The 14979-nt window shown below is 45.0% G+C and overlaps 1 long non-coding RNA gene across 1 annotated transcript; it reads left to right on the top strand.

Moving 5' to 3' along the window:
• Positions 1-2895: 2895 nt before the first annotated feature.
• On the top strand, positions 2896-12005 carry LOC143943333 (uncharacterized). The gene is made up of 2 exons (XR_013264915.1): positions 2896-3470; positions 9659-12005. It is a non-coding gene; the product is annotated as an uncharacterized LOC143943333 (long non-coding RNA).
• The last annotated feature ends 2974 nt before the right edge of the window (positions 12006-14979 follow it).

The raw sequence follows: 14979 nt of genomic DNA, 5'->3' as shown, positions 1-14979 counted from the left end.
TCTTTTTATCACAAACGTCCTGAAACTCAAGATATTGTGGAGGTAGCTTGTCGTATGACTGGATAGTTGCCAAAACTGCTTGTAAATCTTGGGTTGGTGGAGGGCTTATTTGATAAGATTCTTTGCAATGTTTCTTGCAATGATCAGATGTAAAGCTTAAAGAACGTGTCTCCCAGTTGATGGAGGGATTATGGATAGAGAACCAAGGAATGCCCAGGATAATAGGGAACTTGGGTGATGTAATCAGCTCAAAGCTGATAGTCTCCTGATGGTCAGTTTCAATTAGGAGTTTAAGTGGGATTGTCTCGTGGGTAACAGGGCCTGAAGTCAAAGGTGAGCCATCCACAGTTTCCATATCAATTGGGGCGAGTTTATTTCTTATTTGAATGTTATTACTTTGGGCAAATTCGATGTCGAGGAAGTTTCCCCCAGCCCCTGAGTCCAGCATAGCAGAGCAAGGTATTTCATTGCTTTCAACAATAAGCTTTATAGGGATGACAAAATGAGTTGATAAAGAATTAACTTTATTTGCTTCCTGAATCAAAGGAGAGATGGACTGAGAAATTGAGTTTATTTGTTCAGATACTGTAACATCCGTTGCTGCAATTGTTCTTTTACATTTATTGGGACAATTAACTGCGTAATGTCCAGAGTCTCCACAATAAAGACATACGTTTTCTGAACGTCGTCTTTCTTTCTCCCGAGTAGTAATAGATCTTTTAATAGCATCCACCTGCATAGATTCTGGGGTGTCAGAATCAGGAAAAACTCTTGGACCCTTAGGAGGATACTGAGTAGTAGAAAAACGCATGCCACCATTACTGCCTAGGATTCCCAGTCTCTCCTTTCTCCTTTCAGTAAGTCTCTGATCAATTCGAATACATAATTTAATAAAAGCTTCGAGGTCATCAGGACTTTCTACTCTGGCAAGCTCATCTTTTACTTGTTCCGAGAGTCCTTGACGGAACTGACTCTTTTGTGCTGCTGGATTCCAATTGGTATCTGAGATCCAACGTCGGAATTCAGTTGTGTACTCTGCAACAGAGCGTCTTCCCTGCCGTAAATTGTGCAATTTTGCCTCAGCAGTAGCACAGCGGTTAGGATCATCAAAAACTTGGTTCATCGCAGTCACAAAAGAATCAAAATTATCCAGGATGACATCATCTTTCTACACATAAGGGGAGGCCCAGGCTAAGGCTTCCTCAGTCAGGAGGTTGATAATAAACAGCACCTTTTTCCTGTCAGAAGTGAATACAGCAGGTTGCATCTGAAAGTATATACGACATTGATTAACCACTTTCAGACCAGACCATTTTGCTGGTCAATGACCAGAGGTCTTTTTACAATTTGGCACTGCGCTGCTTTAACTGGTAATTGCGTGGTCATGCAATGTTGTACCCAAACAAAATTTGCGTCCTTTTTTTTCCCACAAATAGAGCTTTCTTTTAAAGGTATTTGACTGACTCTGCGATTTTTATTTTTTGCGATATAAACGTAAAAAGACCGCAAATTTTGAAAAAAAATGATATTTTCTACTTTTTGTTATTAGAAAAATCCAATAAACTCAATTTTAGTCATACATTTAGGCCAAAATGTATTCAGCCACATGTCTTTGGTAAAAAAAAAGTAAATAACTGTATATTTATTGGTTTGCACAAAAGTTGTCACATCTACAAACTAAGGTACATTTTCTGGAATTTACGCAGCTTTTAGTTTATGACTGCCTATCTCATTTCTTGAGGTGCTAAAATGGCAGGGCAGTACAAAACCCGCCAAATGACCCCATTTTGGAAAGTAGACACCCTAAGGAAATTGATAAGAGGCATGTTGAGCCCATTGAATATTTTTTTTTTTGCCTCAAGCGATTGAATAATGACAAAAAAAAATTTTTTTTTTGTTTTACACAAAGTTGTCACTAAATGATATATTGCTCACACATGCCATGGTTATATGTGGAATTGTACCCCAAAATACATTCTGCTGCTTCTCCTGAGTACGGGGATACCACATGTGGTTGACTTTTTGGAAGCCTAGCCGCGTACGGGGCCCGAAAGCCAAGCACCGCCTTCAGGATTTCTAAGGGCATACATTTGTAATTTCACTCCTCACTACCTATCACAGTTTTGAAGGCCATAAAATGCCAAGATGGCACAAAACCCCCACAAATGACCCCATTTTAGAAAGTAGACACCCCAAGCTATTTGCTAAGAGGCATGTTGAGTCCATGGAATATTTTATATTTTGCCACAAGTTGCGGGTAAATTACAAACTTTTATTTATTTTTTAATTTTTTTCACAAAGTTGTCACTAAATGATATATTGCTCACACATGCCATGGGCATATGTGAAATGACACCCCAAAATAAATTCTGCTGCTTCTCCTGAGTACGAGGATACCACATGTGTGGGATTTTTTGGGAGCCTAGCTGCGTACGGGGCCCCGAAAGCCAAGAACCGCCTTCAGGCTTTCTAAGGGCGTAAATTTTTGATTTCACTCCTCAGCACCTATTACAGTTTTGAAGGCCATAAAATGCCAAGATGGCACAAAAACCCCCAAAATTACCCCATTTTAGAAAGTAGACACCCCAAGCTATTTGCTGAGAGGCATGTTGAGTCCATGGAATATTTTATATTTTGCCACAAGTTGCGGGAATATTACAAACTTTTTTTTTTTTTTCACAAAGTTGTCACTAAATGATATATTGCTCACACATGCCATGGGCATATGTGAAATGACACCCCAAAATAAATTCTGCTGCTTCTCCTGAGTACGGGGATACCACATGTGTGGGACTTTTTCGGAGCCTAGCCGCGTACGGGGCCCCGAAATCCAAGCACCGCCTTCAGGATTTCTAAGGGTGTAAATTTTTGATTTCACTCCTCACTACTATAAGGGAATACCTATTGAAATTACCAAAGATATACTAAGTCAAGTACCAATATGCTTAGGCTTGCATTTCAATAGGTTCAGAATTAAGACAAGCATACTGGAGTACGTGACATACTATGTACAAAATAACGTGACTAGATGACAGATATCTGCATGTCTCTCCAGAACATCTGTCTGTAGTTTCGTTTCTATACATTGCTGAGAGGTACAAAAGCTAGATAAGGACTGGTTACGCAAGAATATGGTCAGTTAGTAGATGCTGAAAGGGCAAAATAACTGTCAGGAGATAACCTTTAACTTACATTTCAGGAAAGAACTAATGTCATGAGTTAAATTGTTGATGTATGTGTAAATCACCCTATTGGCCCCTCACAGGGCAGGGCTTTGTGGAATATCACATAAAAGACGGTCCACTTTCCATTAAACCTTGTAATCAGTTACCACGTACCCACGAGTATGTGTATTTGGTTATCCGCCGGCGATTGGGACCTCCATTGAGCCACTCCAGCCTAGGCTATCCAGGGGAATCTAGAAGACGAACACCTTACAGTTTTGGTACCAGAAAGTGGGGTTTGCACAGGTAAGTCATTTACACCTTTTACCTCTTTTTATGGTAATTGGCGTTTATGCTTGACCTGTCCAAACAACCATTATAAGAAATTTAATTGTATATATATATAAACTGTGCCTTCGCAACGGACTAGGCTGGTCCCTTGGGGGGTGAAAAGGGTTCGCAGGTACTGAGGAGTCTGACTAGGTTGGTCCGACTATAAACTAAGAGAGATATTCATGATTATATTCTAACACGGGAGGTATCATATACGCCCGTGACATAAGGATTGGCTAAATGGACGCCCACTTGAGAACTTTTAAAGTGCACTATAAATAATGAAATGCATCATGATGTGATTACTTGATAATGTACATGTAAAGTTTTAAAGCTGAAATCTTAAACCATAAAAATATGTCTGTTTCTCTTTAGGTGCAAGCGTAAGTATATAGAGTATTAACGTTGTATAAGATATAATTATATAGAGTGGATATCTGTTTGAATAAACCCAAATGTTGTTAAATGAATACAGAGTATTAAGAACCAGATTGTAGTGAGATAGCACCCGCCTGTTCACGCTGCACGCTAGGTTTACCTTTTCTTAGCATTGATGAAAGGTAGATTCTTTTGACCACTAGACCTACAGGCTTCTCTTGCAGACTTGGTGTAAGAGGGGTATATCCCGCCACCAGGAAAGATTTACCCTTCATCGTATATTAAGGGTAAATCTTCATAGTTTTATATAAGTCCATCTGCCCCAAAAAAGATCAGGGATCCTACTCCCAGACCAGAGACCGGATTGTTGAACAAACCGGGTGTTATCACCTGTGTCCTGCCACTAGACACACACTGCCCAGACTACTAGATGGGGAATTCTGCAGCAACCCAAGCCATGGCCACCCCATCACCCTATGAATTTGTCAGTAATATGATCCCTGGCCCCCAGGTAGAACCATTTTGGACACAAGTCCGAGAAAAGTGTCAGCAATTGGGGATACATGACCCAGGGCCATATGGTCCTTGTACTGAGGAAGACTGGCAGGAAGTAAGTAAAATATGCCAAATCCACAAAAATTCGTACCCTCCAGGGAAGTGGGAAAATATTCAATATATGAAAGATTGTTACCATGCATGGGATAAATGTCTATGCAAATATAAAAAGAATCATATTAATAAAACTACAAAGCTTACTCCAAATATAGGACCCAGTGCTATGGCTGAAGCCACTGCACCCCCTTCACCTCCCCCCTCCCCCGCCTCAATGTCCACCCCCACCTTATGTTATGGTAAAAAACGAGGATGGGACGCCAGGTCCATACCTTCAACTATATCCTTCACTGGATCCTGTAGTCCTAGCCGCCATAGCACACACCACAGCAACACCACAACAAGTGGCCCAATGGGAACAAGTAAGTAGGGGCAGAGAGGAAGAGGGGAGACAGGAAGAAGTTACAGGACAAGAAGAGGTGGGTAGTCCCGAAAAGCAGGAATTAGAGGCAAAGATAAAAGAGTTTGAAGAGAGGAAAAAGGAGGAAGAAGAGAGAATAGGGAAAAGGAGAACTGAGTTAGAAACACTTATGGAAGACCTAAAACAAAAAGAAATAGCCCTCAATGAGGCAGAAAAGGTACAAGTGGATAGGAAAATAATGTTAGAAATATATCAGAAAGACTTGGAAGAAAGGGAGAAGGAATTCCAGGAGGGAAAAGAGAGAGAGGAACATGGGATGGAGGACTTAAAAAAGGAACTAGAAAAGTTAAGTAGGCAATTAGGGAAGAAGGAGGAAATGTTAAAAGAAGCGCAGGATAGGATTATAGCGCTGCCCCCCACCACTACAAGAAGCCATACAAAAGAGACACCTATTCCCAAAACTGAGGAGTCAGGTCCAATTAGTAAAACAGGGACATTATCCATAGAAGAGGAAACTGAGAAAGAAGTAGTAGGGGCCTCATTCAAAGCACCTTTGATGGCCATAGGGGACACCGAGGTGCATATACCATTACCTTTGGGTACACTCTCCAAAATAAAAGAACTATGTCCCAATCCCAAGAAGTATCCACGAGATGCAGGTACCTTTCTGGCAAAATATAGTGCAGGCACAGGGCTTGACAAAGATGACATAAAAGGTATTCTTAGCATTGTAGACCCAGACAGCCCAGAAGAAGCCCCTGTAGACAACCTATGGGCAACCCATATCCAGACCGATAAGGATTGGATATCCTTTTGGAAAGGCATGGGAGGTCATTGGTCCAAATTATACAAAGGATCATCTGCACTCCAAGAACTGATCCTAGCCAAGCAGGAACCTAAAGAGAAATTCTATGATTACTGTACCAGAGTATACTCCCTATGGAAAGCTGTAGATGGGGCCACACCACAATTATTTACTACTACCATCATGTCAGGAGGCGATCCCAAAGTGACACACTTGCTCAAATTCACAAACCCCAAATGGGCGGAGCAAGCACCAGATGAATTTATGAAGGACGCCAGGTCCAGAGAGACTTCAGGGGTCTTTGAACAAAAAGGGGGAATTTTCCCCTCCTTGACACAAACACAAACCCTAGTCACACCTGAAACCTCATCCTCACCACCGCACCTCATGACCATGCAGCCCTACCCACCTGACCAAGGATGTTTCAATTGTGGGGAACAGGGACATTGGAAATCACAGTGCCCATATAGACAGAGGGTGAGCTATCCAAGGGGCAGGGGAAGGGGGTACAACGCTGATAATCGCCCCCCTCACACTACAAGGTACCCCCAATACCCGCCACCTCCCCAAACACCATCTCAAAACCATGCGCTTGCACAGCCACCCTACACCCCAACCTCTAACAGACCTCCCCCTCGAATCCCCATGCAGTGGCCATCTACCCGACAAACATACCCCCAATAGGGATGCCTAGAGTATGTCCCTTCCCTCAGTCTGGTGTGCCACAACCTATCATGGAAGAGTCTACCACAAGTTATATTACGCGTAGACAACCACATAGTGTGTTTCCTGCTTGATTCAGGTGCCACTTTTAGCTCATTAAATGATGAGAGGTATGACACACCACTGTGTACTGAGGGACACTCTATTGGAATAAATGGGACATCGGTTACTCATTCCGTCACCCCGCCTTTACCAGTCTCTACCCCGGATGGACTAGAGCTATGTATGCAGAGTTTCGCTGTCCTGACTTCCTGTCCAGTGTCCCTAATGGGCAGAGATTTACTATCCCAGTTGAACATTACCATTAAGTTTGACAAAGACGGCTCCCTCACTGCAAGTTCCCCTCTTTGTGACTTACACAGCCCAAAAAGACATGCACACAGGAGTTTCTTTCTAATGATACCTTCCTCCCTTGACCATCACACAATTTGAGCAGAAAACAAAGGTAGTGTGGGCTTTATTAATTGCACACCATATGCACCCCAAATGCGATCAGATGCGGGGATACAATATCAAAAACAGTATCCCCTACCCCCAGAGAAAGTCAAAGGCATCTCCCCTCAAATTAATGATTACATATCAAAAGGTATCCTGAAACCAATCATCAGTCCCTGGAACACGCCCATTTACCCCGTAAAAAAGGCCAGTGGGGAGTGGAGACTTGTACAAGACCTAAGGGCAGTTAACAAACAATTGATTCCACTTCCACCCCTAGTCTCAGACATCACTTTTATCTTCTCATGTATACCGGCACATTCTCTATGCTACACAGTGATTGATTTAGCAAATGCCTTCTTTAGCATTCCCATTGCGGAAGAGGCCCAGCCTATGTTTGCCTTCTCCTGGACGGAGGGCCAGTTGACGGGTCAGTTAACCTGGACACGCCTGCCTCAGGGGTATGTTGATAGTCCTGCTGCCTTCCCTATGGTACTCAATGAGACTGTCAAATCTTGGACGCCTGAGCGAGGGTCGGTGCTAATACAGTATGTGGACGACTTGCTCTTGTGCAGTCGCACTGCTGAAGATTGTGCGGTCGATTCCACATCTCTGTTGAACCATCTAGCCCACATCGGGCATTTAGCATCCAGAAAGAAGATACAGTGGTGTATGCCACAAGTGGAATACTTGGGGTGCATACTAAAAAGGGGGACAAGGATGGTCTCCCCCAAACGCGCCGCAGCCCTACAAGCTCTGAGCCCCCCAAAAGACAAGGCAGCCCTGCTCTCATTCTTGGGCGCTGTGGTATATTGCCGCCAGTGGATCCCCGACTGTTCTCATTATGATGGCATACTAAGAGAGGCCACCGCCTCAACAGCCCCTAGGCAGGTTGATTGGACAGAGGAACAGCTTAAGGCCTTCCAGGCCCTATTGAACAGTTTGTCATGTGCACCCGCCCTGGGGTTGGTAGACTATGGTAAAGCTTTTCAACTATACTGTGTAGTCTCGGGGACCTCTTTTGCCGCGGTTTTGACACAAGAGCATGGAACAGGCTACCGCCCTGTCTCCTACCTATCTAAAAAACTCCCCCTTCAGGTTCAAGGCATGCCATCATGCCTTCAGAATTTAGCCGCCTGTGCTATGGCCGTACAAGATGCCAACAAGATGGTCTTGGGACACCCGATGACGCTTTACACCACACATTCTGTCACCCACCTCATACAAAACATGAACACCCAACACATGACCACACAAAGACTCAGTGGATATGAGATTTCCCTCATGAACACAGACAATCTGTCTCTCAAATATGTTCCCGCCAACAACCCTGCCGTCCGTCTCTTGCACTCCATGTTACGCCTACCACGAGACCCAGACCAGTTTCATGACTGTATAACACAAGTGGAGTCTATCACATCACCAAGACCAGACCTCACCGACGTACCGATTACCAATGCAGACGATGTTTTTGTGGACGGTAGTTGCTCCCGTCCCTCCGATTCCACCTTCCAAACAGGATATGCAATAGTCCAGTTGCCAAACAAGGTATTAGAAGCCAAACCACTGCCCCCCTCTTCGGCTCAGGTGGCTGAACTAGAAGCCCTCACCAGGGCCTGCATTTTATTTACAGATAAGAAGGTGAACATTTACACAGACAGTAGATATGCATTTGGGGTGGTGCATGACTTCGGAGTAATATGGGCTAAAAGAGGTTTTAAAACAGCAGATAATAAACCTATTTCCAATGCTACCCAGATTCAGGCACTTCTTCAGGCTATTTTGCTCCCAAAAGAGGTGGCAATAATTAAAGTAAAAGCACATTCTTCAGATAATAGCAGACTTTCCAAGGGAAATGCCTTAGCTGACCGAGAAGCGAAAAAGGCAGCCCAGTCCTCCACCCAGGAGCCCACCCCCACGTCCATGTACTTTAAGGATCATTTCACCTGTCCTAACTTTAAATCTGTAGTGGCACAAATGCAATCATTAGCCACTGAGGAAGATGTCTTGTATTGGGTGAAGGCTGGCTTGACCAAAGACCCAGAGGGTCTGTGGTCAAAAGAGGGGAAGATATTGGGAATACCTGAGGCAAGCAGTATTCTAATTCTCTCCTACCTTCATGGTCCAGGACACATAGGTGCCGTCCCTTTAGCCACTATGTACACCAAATCTTTCTGCACAAACGCCTTGAACAAACAAGTCAAACTCCTGACCACAAGTTGCCTTACCTGTGCTCAAAACAATGTGCAGGGCAAACGGCATGGCCTACATGGTCATCTACCCCCACCAATAGGTCCCCTTACAGATTTACAAGTAGACTTCACACACATGCCAAAACAAAAGGGGAACCTAAAATTCCTGTGACAGCCAAAATAGCAGCAAAATGCTTGCTGAATAACTGGATTTGTAGGTTTGGCATACCAACATCTATTTGGTCAGATAGGGGACCTGCATTCAGCTCCTCCGTTACCCAGGCTGTGGCTAAATTGTTAGGGCTGCAATGGAAACTACACATCCCCTATCACCCTCAAAGCGCAGGGGTAGTGGAAAGAATGAATAGAAATATAAAGGAAAAATTAAAAAAGGCCACAGGGGGCACAATGAAGGGATGGCTTGATCACCTCCCTTCTGTGCTATTCCAGATTAGGACGGCACCCCACGCCAGAACGAAACTTTCACCTTTTGAAATTTTGATGGGAGTCCCCGCAAACATAGAATTACCCCCATTAGACCAAGACACTGATATTGACATTTATTCCCAACAGGAAATGTACGTGAAAAACCTGGTAAGTATGCTTCATGAAACGAACGAACAAGTTTCTGTCACCTTTTCTCCTCTCTCCACAGAGCCAACACACCCCTTCATCCCAGGAGATCAAGTGCTAGTCAAGCAACTGGCCCACAAAAAGAGGATCGGACCAATCTACTCTGGACCTTGGAAGGTTGAAAAGGTGTCCAGAACTGCGGTCCTGACTGACCTAGGAAACACCTGGATCCACGCCAGCAGGCTGAAAAAGTGCCCACCGCTTCCCACAACCCCCGACCCCCCACCTATTGAAGGAGAACCCGACCCACCCGAACAGCTACCGGAACTGCAAGAGATTCAGGAAGGCATTGGACAATTAACCCTTGAAACCTTACACGATAGCGAGGAAGAAGGACAAGCATAAGAACTTGTAGAAATGTTTTTACCTTCAGTGTCAGGGAAGGCTGTATGCCTCTGGGGTAGTCTGGTACTACTTGTATTCCTGCCCACATGGTTTATAGCCAACTGTATATATCATCCAAAAGACTTAGGTCTATTAAAAGGGATATGTGGACCACCTAAGATGAATAATACCCCCGGCCAAAGACATAGTAGAAGTATTATACCCGTTAATGAGTCACCTAAGGGACTGACTGACAAGATGTTACTACTAAAATTCAAATATAGCTATGCTCAAAAATCCGGTTTTGAGAAATGCTGGATCTGCAGCAAGCTACATCCCAGTACAGCTAGAATCCCTCTCATGGCAGTCCCCTTGAATTTTACCCCCCTCCTTAATGGAACACCCCCTATCGTCCTAACGAATGTTACTAGGACCCTTTCAAATAAAACCCTCACTTTCCAAATTATAGGTAGAAGCCACTTCCCAGACTGGTGTTTCCAACTGGGAAACACCACAGATGGAGCCGAGGTTTGCAAACAAGCAAAACTGAACATTTCAATGACATCGCTTAACAGTCCTTCTTTCCTCCATACTTCAGATCCCACCCTAAATGCCACCTTTTTAGACTTTCTTAGCTCCAGTACCAAGTCTACAATACACCAATTAATGTCAATTCTGATGCTCTCTGGCCTTTCTGATACTCTTAGGAACGTGTTCCATAAACGGCCCCTAGCTCTAGGAAATACCACATATATATGCTGCGGCAAACTCTGTCACCCCTGGATCCCAACCAAACCCCAGGGGTGGTGTTACCTTGCAGCCCTGGTTCCTATCATGGGGGTATTAGGGGATAACAAGGGAAGTCACCTCCTTGAAGCTAGCATGCATCCTAGATATCCCCTTAGACACCGTAATAAACGAGAATTGTTTTTAGAAAAAGATATGGCCTGGGCATGGTTCCCTTCCTGGACAGGGTGGGGAATTTACCTAATGAAAAGATTAAATAATTACACTGGCATAATTGATGAGATTCTGGAGAAAAATTCTGATGACATAACCAAACTAAATCTAGAAACTAGGGCAATTAGGAAGCAACTAGAACTACATGAGTTGGCTATAGAAAGTATGAGTGCAGCCCTTACTGGCCTCTGTGAGACTACTGAGGATTATGAGTGCTGTACCTGGATTCATAATACCAGCATCGAAGTCCCAGACTACTATGACGTTATTGCCCAACACAGGGAAGAGGTAAATAAACTACAGAAAGAGGCAAGAAATATAGGAAAAAACTGGGATCCCTTCTTGAGCAGTTTTAGTTTTGGGGGATTAATATCTTGGCTCCGAAATACTGCCATGACAATTGCCACTGTGATTCTCTTCATTCTATTTTTATATGCCTGTTATAAGATAATCAAATGTTTATGTAAAAAGGGAAACACGGCCGCTCCAGAGGATCTGAAACTCACTTCCATTGTTAAAGATCCAACGGTATGGTATAAAAACCAAGAGCACGAGGGTTCGGAGTATGAAGCCTGTGCTATTAAATTAGAAAAGGAATGATCATTATGTAAATCACAGAATGATCAAAGGGAGGATTATAAGGGAATACCTATTGAAATTACCAAAGATATACTAAGTCAAGTACCAATATGCTTAGGCTTGCATTTCAATAGGTTCAGAATTAAGACAAGCATACTGGAGTACGTGACATACTATGTACAAAATAACGTGACTAGATGACAGATATCTGCATGTCTCTCCAGAACATCTGTCTGTAGTTTCGTTTCTATACATTGCTGAGAGGTACAAAAGCTAGATAAGGACTGGTTACGCAAGAATATGGTCAGTTAGTAGATGCTGAAAGGGCAAAATAACTGTCAGGAGATAACCTTTAACTTACATTTCAGGAAAGAACTAATGTCATGAGTTAAATTGTTGATGTATGTGTAAATCACCCTATTGGCCCCTCACAGGGCAGGGCTTTGTGGAATATCACATAAAAGACGGTCCACTTTCCATTAAACCTTGTAATCAGTTACCACGTACCCACGAGTATGTGTATTTGGTTATCCGCCGGCGATTGGGACCTCCATTGAGCCACTCCAGCCTAGGCTATCCAGGGGAATCTAGAAGACGAACACCTTACAACTACCTATCGCAGTTTTGAAGGCCATAAAATGCCAAGATGGCACAAACCCCCCCCCCCAAATGACCCCATTTTGGAAAGTAGACACCCCTAAATTTAGGGGTACACTAGTGAGACTCACAGGTAAAAAAGCACCTAGGCTGTCAGCGACTGTATCAAAACGCTACAAAGAAAACTGTTAGCGATCGCAGGGATCAGGCCTGACTCTGCGAACGCTGCAGTTATGTGTGTTGTGTTTTGTAAGTGACAGTGATCGATCGATACTGCACTTGGGTGGGCTGGGCTGGACTTGGCGGAGGGGCTAAACGCAGGTGCTAGCAGGTATCTGGGCTGATCCCGCTAACAATGCATTTTGGGAAACCTAAACTGCTGGCGACGCTAATATAGATCTGATCAGATACTATATTACTAAGGGAGGTGTATGCTTTGCGCGTGGGTGTTAGTGGTACTGTCACTAACCTGACGCTGCCTGGGGCGACGCAGACCTTATCTGACCCTCAAACTTATATCACCTGCCGGGTGATCAGGGGGTTAAACCTTTATTAGGTAATAAATGGCGGGTGCCCTGAAACTATAAAAAAATATCTAATCAACCAGCATCACCTGTAACAGTTATATGGTGATCACTGGTGAAAGGGTTAACTAGGGGGCAATCAGGGGGCTTTATGCGGTAGTATATGGGGGTCCCTGGCGCTATAAAAAGCTGCGGCGAACCTAAATACCTACCTGCCTAACTAGCGTCACCTGTGACACTAATACAGCGATCAGAAAAACGATCGCTTATTAGACTGGGTTCACACTGGAGCGATGCGGGAACACCGCAAATCCGCAGCGGGTTCCCGCATCGCATGCCTCCCGGTGGCAGTTCACACTGCCCTATGCAAACTGCAGCGAGTGTCAGTGAAATGTTAATGACACCCCCAGATCAGTTCGCATATCGCAGTGCGATCTGCAAACTCGGACAGGAATCGGATCGCATGGTGTGAACACCCATGCCATCCGATTCTGCTGCGGACCAAAAAAAGGGTCCCGTGCGAGTTTGCGGCGGGTGCGATGCGAATTCAGCCATACTATCTGTATGGCTGAACTCGCATCGCACAGAGATCGGATGTGATTTGCACTGCAGTGCGGTGCGAATCACATCCGTTCTCATAAACCGCTGCAATGTGAACCCAGCCTTAGTGACACTGGCGATGGGGGGTGATCACGGGGTTAAACCTTTATTGGGGGGGTTAGGGGGGTACTCTAGAGCTAAAGGGGGCTAACCCTAACTGCCCTAACAGTTATTGCAGTCACAAATGACACCAATGCAATAATAAAAAAAAAATGCAATTGGTGTCACTGTGACTGGGGGTGCAGGGGTGATTGGGGGGGGGGGGGGGTGAAAGTGTGCCTGGCGTGTTCTACTGTATAGTGTAGTGTTGGTGCAACTCACCGATCCTCTCTCCTCGCTGCCGGAACGAAAAATACCGACACGGAGGAGAGATTACATCACTTCCTCTGCCTGTGTTTACATTACAGGAGAGGAAGTGATGCAATGCTGCAATTCCATTCGTCAGGAGCGCTCACGAGGGGGTGGTCATGAATGAATGGCCGCCCCCTCATCCCGGATCGCTCCTGCACGGAATCCGACCGCCGCTGGCACTGGGGGGGGTGCCCGATCGGGCCCCCCACCCGCGGGAAGACAGGGACGTACATGTACGCCCATATGCCTGCCCGTGCCATTCTGTCGACGTACATCATCGTGCGGCGGTCGGCAAGTGGTTAAGGAATCCTCTATAATGGTGGCGGTCTCCGCTAAACTTGAGTGGTAGGGGCATTCGTGCATTAGTTTCTATGGCAGCAGTATCTCGGGCATGAAAATCCCGCAATTGTTTGTGTAGATCAAGGATTTCCTCTTGTAGACCTTTCACTTCAATTTGTAACTCAGAAAAATTTTCCTGGTAGTCAACACCAAATGCCTGTAACTCAGCGATTTGAACCCTGAGAGGAGCCACGGCAGCTGCTACAACGGCCTCCATGTTTTTGGCCAGAATATTCTGTCACGATCTGGAGTCAGGCTCAGAGGCCAGTAGCTATAGCAGCAGAGCAGATATTCACACAGTTCACCCTGGCTGATGACACGGGTTCACCTGAGGTGCGGGGTCTAAGCACAAACCGGTATTCACCAGAGCTCCCAAAGGTGGAGATGGGCTTGGCTGCGTGTTAGTGCCAGGTCGTGGTCCTCAGGATAGCCCCACCAGGAGGTGAGCAAGCCGGGGGTCTGGTAGCAGATATAGCAGGTAGGGATCAAGCAGAAGCGTAGTTGAGAAACAAGCCAAAAGTCGGTAACAAATAGTTGCAGGTTGGGATTCAGCAGAAGCGTAGTCTAGGAACAAGCCAAATGTCGGTAACGAATGGTAGCAAGGATACGGTCGGCAGCAGGAGAGATAGGAGCAAGATATTGGCTGGTGAAGGCCCAATATTCTGGCAACCAGGAAGTGCAGAGGCATGGCTTAAATCAGGAAGTTCATGGGAGGAGCAAAGGGTTCAAGGTTCAAGGCAAACAAGATTCAAGACAAGATCATTCAAGGAATTGTCCAATGAGCTGTCCAGCATTCCAGGTGGCTCAGCAAGCAGAGTCACTGCCAGACACACCAGAGGTCCCAGGTTCAAGCCCAGGTCCTAACAAGGGTACTACAGTACATAGGGTTGAGTGAGGTACAGTCTGCTATTCCTTAAGGACTGGTATAGGTCCACAATATATAGGGTTGAGGTGCACTACTGCTGACTGCTGACCTTCTGCTGCAGCAGTCCTTTATCAGTATAGGGACTGAGGTACAGTCTGCTAAACATTCACAACCTACTAGTTCCACAAAGGTCCTTATAAGGAC

This window comes from Lithobates pipiens, unplaced genomic scaffold (genome assembly GCF_037356315.1).
Source record: "Lithobates pipiens isolate NorthernLeopardFrog02 unplaced genomic scaffold, aLitPip1_a1.2 Scaffold_30, whole genome shotgun sequence".
Lineage (NCBI taxonomy): Eukaryota > Metazoa > Chordata > Amphibia > Anura > Ranidae > Lithobates > Lithobates pipiens.
Note: the sequence above shows the minus strand (reverse complement) of the source record. Positions and strands in the feature narration are given on the sequence as shown.